We start from the raw sequence: 10,371 nt of genomic DNA, 5'->3' as shown, positions 1-10,371 counted from the left end.
CCCTACTTGAGTTTTAAAAAAATCAAAGTGAAACTAGCAAGTTTTGGGATAAATTTTGGAAGAACGCTTTTTTAAAATGGTTACGCTGACAAAAAACCTCTTCCGGAGGAAAGGGTGATGGTTTTCTTCGTTTAATTTGACTTTAGAATGAAAGGCGAGAGGTCATTAAAATATTTTAAAAAACTAAAACTCCGCACTGAACGTACCCGAACTGCTGATGAACAGCAGTCGATCTGCACACGCAAGGAGGTGCTATTCCTATTCTTCTTCTGGAAAAACGAAAGAGAGCTTCAAAACAGACTGCAGCGCCATCTGAAGCAAAGAGCATACTTCCTGCGGACACCTTTTTGGCTGAGTGGACCATTTTGTTATGTACTATCTTTGTTGGGAAGGGGGCGGGGGGCGCAACGCACAGTTGTATATAACCAATGATAGTACATAACAAGATGGGCCACTTCTCTCTTTGAGCCAATTAAAAAAGTGTCCTCAAAATTTGGTGGCGCCCTCTTCACAAAAGCGCACTCTTTGCGAACAGAGTTACCCTACTTGAGTTTTTAAAAAATCAAAGTGAAACTAGCAAGTTTTGGGATAAATTTTGGAAGAACGCTTTTTTAAAATGGTTACGCTGACAAAAAACCTCTTCCGGAGGAAAGGGTGATGGTTTTCTTCGTTTAATTTGACTTTAGAATGAAAGGCGAGAGGTCATTAAAATATTTTAAAAAACTAAAACTCCGCACTGAACGTACCCGAACTGCTGATGAACAGCAGTCGATCTGCGCACGCAAGGAGGTGCTATTCCTATTGTTCCTCTGGAGAAACAAAAGAGAAGCTTCAAAACAGACTGCAGCGCCATCTGAAGCAAAGGGCAGACTTCCGGGGGACACCTTTTTGGCTGAGTGGACCATTTTGTTATGTACTATCTTTGTTGGGAAGGGGGCGGGGGCGCAACGCACAGTTGTCTATAACGAGAGGTGTTTTCTCCTTTATTTGATTGCCCATGGTGCGCCCAGGGTGCGCAAGTTTCGCAGCGAAGTTTTTGTGGAGAGTAAAAACTAGCGGTGACCATTTCAGTGCAAGTTCTAGTCCAAGGATATTATATAATTGAAGCCTACGTTCCGACAAAAGTTCTAAAAATGAGAGGCTAATATAAGTAGAAGCGGCTGAATTACTCTTTGGGTTTTCTACTGTGCTGGATGCTCTCAGGTGGCATGCTCAGGTAACTGTGGTATATTCATTTTGTTGAGAATACCTCCGAAGGTTAAAGTCGGGATGCTCTACCCTCTCTTGATGTTTTGAAATAGCAGTATTTTCATTTTGAGTAAGATTTTACGGCGCTTGCAACTGCATAAAGGTCATATAAGCGCCAAGGGATGGATGCCAACAGAAAAGTCCAACGGGGAATCAGGCTTACGGTAGCAATCCATATGTGCGGGACGGCAGCGGCAGCGGCACAGCAGCGGGACGATATGTGCGGTACCGCAAGTCACAGTAAATCCATATGTGCGGCAGCGGAACGGCAGCGGGACGAAATGTGCGATATCGCAAGTGGCAAATTCAATAGTGGAAGGCATGTTAGCGCCTTTTTTGTTTTGAGCAGCATGGCACCTACCCAGTCAAAACTGTCTAAGTTAATGAAGCAAGAACGAATACTGCTGATGATTTGTAAAGTTGCAATTATCTTGATCTTTTGTCACTAGCATAACGAACAGGTTCACCCATTCCTTTGCCATTCAGGACAGCCCAGAAGGCACCCTTTGGCCATATCAAGAAAATGAACAGGTTCACCCATTCCTTTGCCATTCAGGACAGCCCAGAAGGCACCCTTTGGCCATATCAAGAAAATGGGTGGATGAACGACGACATAGGTGTGCAATGGTTTCAGCAAGTTTTCCGTGTCAAATGAATTGACTGCATCACACTGAGATTCTTCACAGTCAACCCTACTCCGCCACATTCATATTTTTGTCTGCGGCAGCGGCAGAATCGCTCCTGGGTGAGATTTTTATCGTCCCGCTGCCGTCCCGCACTTATGGTTTCAGACATTAATATTTCTGTTGGAGCGATTTTTATCGTCCCGCTGCCGTGCCGCTGTCGCATAATTAATATATGGATATGGATTGTCACCTTTACTCTGCTCACCTCTCTAGCCTCAACAGCACAAAGTCTGCTTTCGTCTATCAAGGTAACCCGGAAATAGCAGTTCACAAGAGAGTGACAAACAAACCAAAGAAGTAGAGGAAAAATTACGATAGTAAGGATGAGGAAAGAAAAAGTAGCAGTTCCCCCCTATGTTGTTCCGGCATAGTATGAGCATGTAATTGATAAATCAGCCCATTTACAATTCTACCGTGCGCAAGAACCTGCTAATATTCCCCCTTTGGAAATGGCCTTGAGACACATTAGCCAATTGCACTGCCCTGAGAAAGGAGGGGGGTGGGGTGGTAGGAGGGGGAGATTGCTATACATCTTGCAAGATTTTTTTTTTTGGGGGGGGGGGGGTGGTAAGTGTTTTACGGCGCTCGCAACTGCTTAAGTTCATATGAGCACGCGGGACACATTTAACTTTTTCAACTAGTAGGACATTTTTAATCTTGCTCGGGTGGCGGCCGAAGCCCCCTCTTATCGATTTTAGACCACCAAGGGATCTTTAACGTGCTCAACTTGTACACGGGCCCTCCGAGATTTTTCGCCCTTTTCCGAGAAGGCTAGGTGTAGATCTTTCCTACCAGAAGATCAAGGGTGTGGCTGCAAGACAGCAGTAAGAAGGAGCCAAGAAGTAATAGTAGAAAGGCTGCAGAAAGAGCCAGGAGCTCAGAGGAGGGGACAAAGGAAGTGAGGGGGTGGGGGCAGAAAGAGGAGACGAAAGCAGACGACAGAACATTACTAGAGAGCAGGAAAGGAGGTGAAAGGAGACAATTTTAGAGAAGAATTTTTTTCGGTCGCTACCCGGATTCGAACCCGGGACCTTTGAATGAAAGGCCAACACCTTAACCTCTAGGCCACGAGAGCCCCCGCTAGTATGTTTGTCGCAAATATAAAGTTAAAAATAAAACCAGTTACAAGCTTGTAACCTGCATGTACTCCTAGCGGTCAAGTCCAAAGACAAGATTACACACGAAGGAATTGTTCCTCTTGGGGGCCAGAATTAAAAGAACTTATCGTGTGAAATACAAAAACAATAACTTTTAGTAGAGATTATACGGCGCTCGCAACTGCAAAAGGTCATATGAGCACCAGAAGATTAGAGGTGTTACAAGAGAGTAACAAACATATAAAAGAAGAAGGGGAGATAAGGACGATAGATATTAGTTAGATAGGAAAGAAGAAGCAAACCACATCAGAGCACCCGCCGACCACCCACTAAAACCATTAACAAAAAACAGAAAGAAAAAGAGAATGAAAAACAAAGCGATAAAAATTGTCGAGGAGCTCACAAATACAAAGGGATAAAACCATTAATAGTGATCGGTTTTACATAATATACTATTATTTCCCTTGAATTACATTTTTTCTCTCTTCCATACACCCTTACTCATCTCATTTCCATCTCTTTCATTACTTTCAATCTCTGTCTTTCTCACTCTCTTTCAAATGTTTTTTTGAGGTTTTTTTTGTAGTTTCCTCTCTTTCTTTCACACTTTCTTTCTCTCTCTTTCTTACCCGTTCCCTTTCCCCCTCTCACAATCTCCTACGCCCCCTTTTCTTTCTTACTTGCACTCTATTTTCCTTGCTCTCTCTATGTCTCTTCATCCCTCCTTCCGTCCCTTTCTCTCCACCACCCTCTCTCTATGTCTCTTTTCTCTTTCTTTCTCGTTTATCCCCTCCCTTTTTCTTTTTCTCCCCTCCCCCTTTATCCTAGACCATGGACTGTCATGACTGCCTCTCTTTCCTCTCTATAAAAACGTCGCTGCGAAGCGTGCATACCTTGGGCGCCGGGGTGAAGGTTAGAGCACCTGTCTTGCTTTACAGTCGAGTGGGTGAGCTGCATCTCCCCGCCCTGCTCTTCAGTTGGCTGAGATTGTGTCAAATTAACCAATACCATCACTACCCCCAACCCTTCCCCCACCTCTTTCCCACTCTCATCCCAGCTATGCTCTAATTTCTATAAAATAGCATAATTAGCATTTGACGCAGTGTTCTGAGACTTCTCTTCTTATTTCTTTCTCTCTCTCTATCACTCACGCACTCTCTCTCTTTCTATGTGTGTGTGTGTGTGTGTGTGTGTGTGTGTGTGTGTGTGTGTGTGTGTGTGTGTGTGTGTGTGATTTTTACATTCTTGTCGTCATTAAGAATGAAACAAAGTTAAAAACTGTTAAATTTCATGCAGTATTATGTTAATGCAAAATGTTTAATTCGTCTAAATCCGATGCTAGTTTAAGAAGAGGAACAAGACAAAGGCCAATCAATGGGCTTAATCAAAATCAATAACCTATAAGTACTTTATTTTAATTTTTTTCTCTCATAATTTTGACACACTATATACTGGTGACTATAGTTTCAGTTTTGGTAAGAGTTTTACGGTGATCACAGCTATATAAGGTCATACATGTGAGTGTAAGACACAAAGTAGTTGTTTCATGCTAATTCACAGCATGTCTTGGTTTTACTTTGCAAGTCAGAATGGTTGCAGTTAAAAATTCGTAGGAAAAATTCAATGTTAGTAACAGTTATTAACATTTAAGAAAAAGCACTATGTACATTTTGGAGTAAAGACCAATGGTCTTTATAAAATCAAGAATTCTGCTGTAATGAACGATGGAGACCAAATTCTTCAAGGGTGTTGGGGGACGGTGGGTCACACTTGAGGGATATCACAATTATTTGATGATCAAATTTGATTCAATTCACACATATGACAAGCATAGTGAAAAGTCTTCAAATTCGCATTCACATTTTAGAAAAAAAAATGTTTTGTTGCTAGGGAGATAAGATACATCTTTATTGTCCAGATCCTGGCACATTGGTTTGGGGTTTCACCACGTACACACACACACACGCACGCACGCACACACACACACACACACACACACACACACACACACACACACACACACACGCACAAACGTACACACGTACACACACATATACACACACATACACACAGACATAATATTAATGAGCAGAAATATAAGCAACAATAATTCTTAAGCTAGGTACATACTCAGTATTCTGACTGAAGCTCAATGTTATTCTGATGCAAGCTCTAAGTTCATATGAATATGACGGCGGGCAAATTGGATTTTGTTAACAGTCTTACTGTTAACACCTAAATTAATTTCAATGGAAAGAGGTTGTTATTTTGCTGGCACTTGGCACGAAAAGCTCTGCGAATTGTAGTAGAATCTACTACAAAAAGGTGTGTTGATTTTTTCCGAAACGAATTAGAAAATTGATCATTTTTTTTCTTGAAGAAGTATTCAAGGTTACAAAAATTCAAAGAAACTCCACACTCGGGACACCAACGCCAAAAATCTATTCCATATATATTCAACATACCATAAATGTTACAGTGTTACATCTCTCCATTCTGTGAAAATTTCGTGACAATTGGATAATTAATGGTGGAGTTATTCAAAAATGTATACAGAAAAACCAGGTTTAAAGAAAACAATAGACAAAGATAAAAACGGATTTGGTGGTGAAAAAGATGTTTGACATTATACAAAATAAGGGATTAGGGGGTGTTTTTGTGATAAAATAACTGTAAGAGTCGAAAAGGCCAAAAATGCCTACATATCAAAATCTATAATTTAAAAAAATCCGAATCAGGACTTTCAGGTATAGTCCCTCCGCTGCCTCTTTCATTAGTACATTCAAAATATATCTTTCGTTTAATTCCAAAGTTCGGACATTCTATAAGGATGTGTCTATTCGTAAAGTCGCCATCGCATCCGACACAAAATTATGATTGTCTTCTCCCTGTTGGGGGTATTTATGTGTAAGAGAGGTATGTCCACTGGGTGTTTTGTTAACATTTCTTCCTCTCCTATCGAGAGAACAGAAGGCGCTCGTGGACTCAACGTGGGCATTATATTATTATAGGTGTTTTGCGCCCCAGTCGACACAATTTAGATAATTTCAGAGGCCGGCTTCCGATCAGGGCTAACCCGGGCTAAGTGGATTTCAACATTCCAGCAGAAATATCAAGATACTCGAAAAGATTTATTCCTACTCGAGAAATGAACTCGAGTCCAGTCTACCATAGACGTTGGTGAGCTTTGAGCAAGATAAGTCAGCATGACATGACTATTTTGCGAAATTCGTTTCAAGAATAGACCAGAATGACATGCCTGTTTTATGAAATTATTTTCAAGAGTAGACCAGAATGACATGCCTGTTTTATGAAATTATTTTCAAGAGTAGACCAGAATGGCATGCCTGTTTTATGAAATTATTTTCAAGAGTAGACCAGAATGGCATGACTGTTTTATGAAATTATTTTCAAGAGTAGACCAGAATGGCATGACTGTTTTATGAAATTATTTTCAAGAGTAGACCAGAATGGCATGCCTGTTTTATGAAATTATTTTCAAGAGTAGACCAGAATGGCATGACTGTTTTATGAAATTATTTTCAAGAGTAGACCAGAATGGCATGCCTGTTTTATGAAATTATTTTCAAGAGTAGACCAGAATGGCATGACTGTTTCATGAAACTATTTTCAAGAGTAGACCAGAATGGCATGACTGTTTTATGAAACTATTTTCAAGAGTAGACCAGAATGGCATGACTGTTTTATGAAATTATTTTCAAGAGTAGACCAGAATGGCATGACTGTTTTATGAAATTATTTTCAAGAGTAGACCAGAATGGCATGCCTGTTTTATGAAATTATTTTCAAGAGTAGACCAGAATGGCATGACTGTTTCATGAAATTATTTTCAAGAGTAGACCAGAATGGCATGACTGGTGAACTTCGTTTAAAAAAAGTAATAAAAGCCCAAAGCTGAGAAATAGTACCTCACTTCCTGTCCCAGAGGATCTGACGGCAGTAGGCTATCACCTGTTGCGATGAGTGCAGGACATCCCCTGAGTCACCAAGGCTTGGAGCAAAGAGGGCGTGATCTATACAATATTGAAAGCACGAAGCCACGGGTAGATCATATGACAGACTTAATTTAAACGACTTCATCTTTCACCGGAAAGAGCACACCTTCGTTTTGATAAGTTTTACGGCACTCGCAACTGCACTATAAAGTCGTTCAAGAGCGCGGACAAGTTGGTTGTTATCACGTTAGTTCATAGCACATCTTGGTTTTATTTTGCAAATCAGAAGTGTTAAAACAAAAAGAAAAAATGTTTAAAAGCATTAATTTACATTTTTAAAACGCGATTTACATTTTCCGAAGGTTGCCAACAAATGCGCCAAACGTAATAATGGCAAGGGTCCTCGGCCTACTTTTCATCCTCATAACAGTACTCCGACCATAATATATTCATCTTCATAATAATGTGCATTAGCAGGTCGTAGCAACTCAACATTATCAGCTCTTACCCAACACCACGCTGGACCAGTGGCAGCCAGCAACATCAAAGTGGGTCAGAGGTCAACAAAATCGTCACCCGCCTCGATAAGGAAGGACCCTCCTTGCTCCGGCTCTGCCTACTCCTACAAGGGCCAACCCGGGCTGTGCTAGTGATGGGCCGATACTCCAATTTAGGTATCGATGTCGTTACCTAGTACTTTTCCAAGGTATCGATACCGATACATCGATACCTAATGCTATTAGTAATATACGCCGGGGGTAATAAGTAAAGACAAAAATACAACTATACTTTTCCAAGTATTTAGGTAATCGTGTCTTGACAAGTTGTGACTATTTAGCTGAGACTCAAACAAAAATTATTTGTAAAAGATGTAAAAGAGAGAGAGAGAGAGAGAGAGAGAGAGAGAGAGAGAGAGAGAGAGAGAGAGAGAGAGAGAACCAAATATGAGAATGAAAACAAAAACTAAGTGAAGTATGGGAGGAAAGTCAACTTTGCAGAAAATGTTAGTATAGGAAAATAAAAACACAAGAGTTCTAAAAAGGCAATTCAATTTACCAGATTTTTAGCAACTTTAAATTAAACCAATGAGGATAAAATCAGGGTTATCAGTGAGGATTTTGCAAAATCACTAGATAGATTTCATGAAAAATTTCTCTTTTTGTTAAAAAAATCACTAGATTCATTTAAAATGCTTGTCCCCTACGAAAACGTATCAGTTTTGATAAACAAAAAATTCTCAAGGCCCAAGTCACTTGCTTTGGCAGCCCTGGGATAAATAACACATAGGTATCGATGTTTAGAGCAGATATCGGTACCGATATCGAAACCTATAGGTATCTAAGTATCAAGTATCTAGTATCGATACCTACCCATCACTACTGAGTGCGACCAAAGATAGTAAATAACAAGATGGGCCACTCAGCCAAAAAAGTGTCCGCAAGAAGTATGCTCTTTGCTTCAGATGGCGCTGCAGTCTGTTTTGTAGCTCTTTTTCGTTTTTCCAGAAGAAGAATAGGAATAGCACCTCCATGCGTGCGCAGATCGACTGCTGTTCATCAGCAGTTCGGGTACGCTCAGTGCGGAGTTTTAGTTTTTTAAATATTTTAATGGCCTCTCGCCTTTCATTCTAAAGTCAAATTAAACGAAGAAAACCATCACCCTTTCCTCCGGAAGAGGTTTTTTGTCAGCGTAACCATTTTAAAAAAGCGTTCTTCCGAAATTTATCCCAAAACTTGCTAGTTTCACTTTGATTTTTAAAAACTCAAGTAGGGTAACTCTGTTCGCAAAGAGTGCGCTTTTGTGAAGAGGGCGCCACCAAATTTTGAGGACACTTTTTTAATTGGCTCAAAGAGAGAAGTGGCCCATCTTGTTATGTACTATCTTTGGTGCGACTTGTCGTTCTAGCAAATGAAAACAACTCATTAAGATGCAGCAGCTCAGCACAAGACGACACACTCGGCACAATAGACTTTCCAATGTGGGTATCGACCTTACATCTTCTTCCATTAAAAAGCGAAGAGCCTAAACCTCTGCACCACGGACTCCCGATTTGAGAAAAAAATGTAGTTGAATTTTTAAGCCCGCATCAACACCATTTCAAGCATTCAAGCAGCGGGCTGTATCAAAACCACTTGTACCAGCAGAAAGACGGAAATGTTCGACACAAATTCATCAACACGAAATTCAAACTCACATACATCCTGTGTGCAAGATCGAAACAGTAGTTGTCCACCCTCAAGCTTACAGGACAGCCTCTTTTTAGTCACGAAAGAGTGACAACTGAGGAATCAAAAAACCGCCAACAACAGACAAAGGGAGTGGGGGGGGGGGGGGGGGGGGTGGATAGAGTGCATGAGAGAAGAGAAACAGAGAATAAGAGGAAGTGGGAAGAGGAAGATATTAAATTCTTTCGTATCAGAGTGCCTGAGTTTGAGAATGCGAGATGAACCTTCGAATGCGGTACGAGTGCGCGGGCGCGCGCGCGTGTGTATGTATGTGCGTGTGTGCGTGTGCGTGTGCGTGTGCGTGTGCGTGTGCGTGTGCGTGTGCGTGTGCGTGTGTGTGTGTGTGTGTGTGTGTGTGTGTGTGTGTGTGTGTGTGTGCGTATGTGAGTTCGCGCCTACCAATGTGTGTATAAGAGGTCTTCCTTCACGTTCAAAGTTGAGATCACACCCGACACAGCTTCTCTCTGGTAGACCTTACGCCCAAACGGCTTCGCTCCACCAGGATGACAATAATCAATACATGTATACCGTGTAATGGTGTAATGATGTAATGATGCCGTTTCACCTTTGTGGACTTCATACAGCTTCACTCTCGGACAAATTCTCCACAAACCCTTCCAGTTGTGTCTTGTCCCAGTGATTCTATAATATACTGTATGGCTATTTTTTAAAATCATTATTATTGCACCAGTATAATGAGCAAGGAATAGCAAACCGCCATGACCTGTCTTCATCTGCATGAAAGACCTCAAGTTGTTTCATCCACAATTCCCCACAAACTTTTCATAGGAAGGGTCGACACAGTTTGCTAATGTCCGCGTGCAACGTAGGAAATCCAAACGCCATCTTTCTGTTTATATCCAAGAAAATACACGTACCCAATGGGAGTCTTTTTACTCTGATGAATTGATTATACTGTGAGAGCGTTGGCGAAGAGTCCCAAGGGACTTCTTGCATTATGCAGGCATAATTCATGTGAAAGTGTGTTTGTGCAGTGCCTGTGTGTGTGCGTGTGCGTGTGCGTGTGCGTGTGTGTGTGCGTGTGTGCGTGTGTGCGTGTGTGCGTGTGTGCGTGTGTGCGTGTGTGCGTGTGTGCGTGTGTGTGCGTGTGTGCGTATGTGTGCGTGTGTGCGTGAGTAGGTGTAAGCAGATGTGTAGT

The sequence above is a fragment of the Aplysia californica genome, unplaced genomic scaffold, assembly GCF_000002075.1.
Source record: "Aplysia californica isolate F4 #8 unplaced genomic scaffold, AplCal3.0 scaffold00063, whole genome shotgun sequence".
Classification (NCBI taxonomy): domain Eukaryota; kingdom Metazoa; phylum Mollusca; class Gastropoda; order Aplysiida; family Aplysiidae; genus Aplysia; species Aplysia californica.
The sequence above is the reverse complement of the archived record's forward strand: the minus strand, read 5'-3'. Positions refer to the sequence as shown.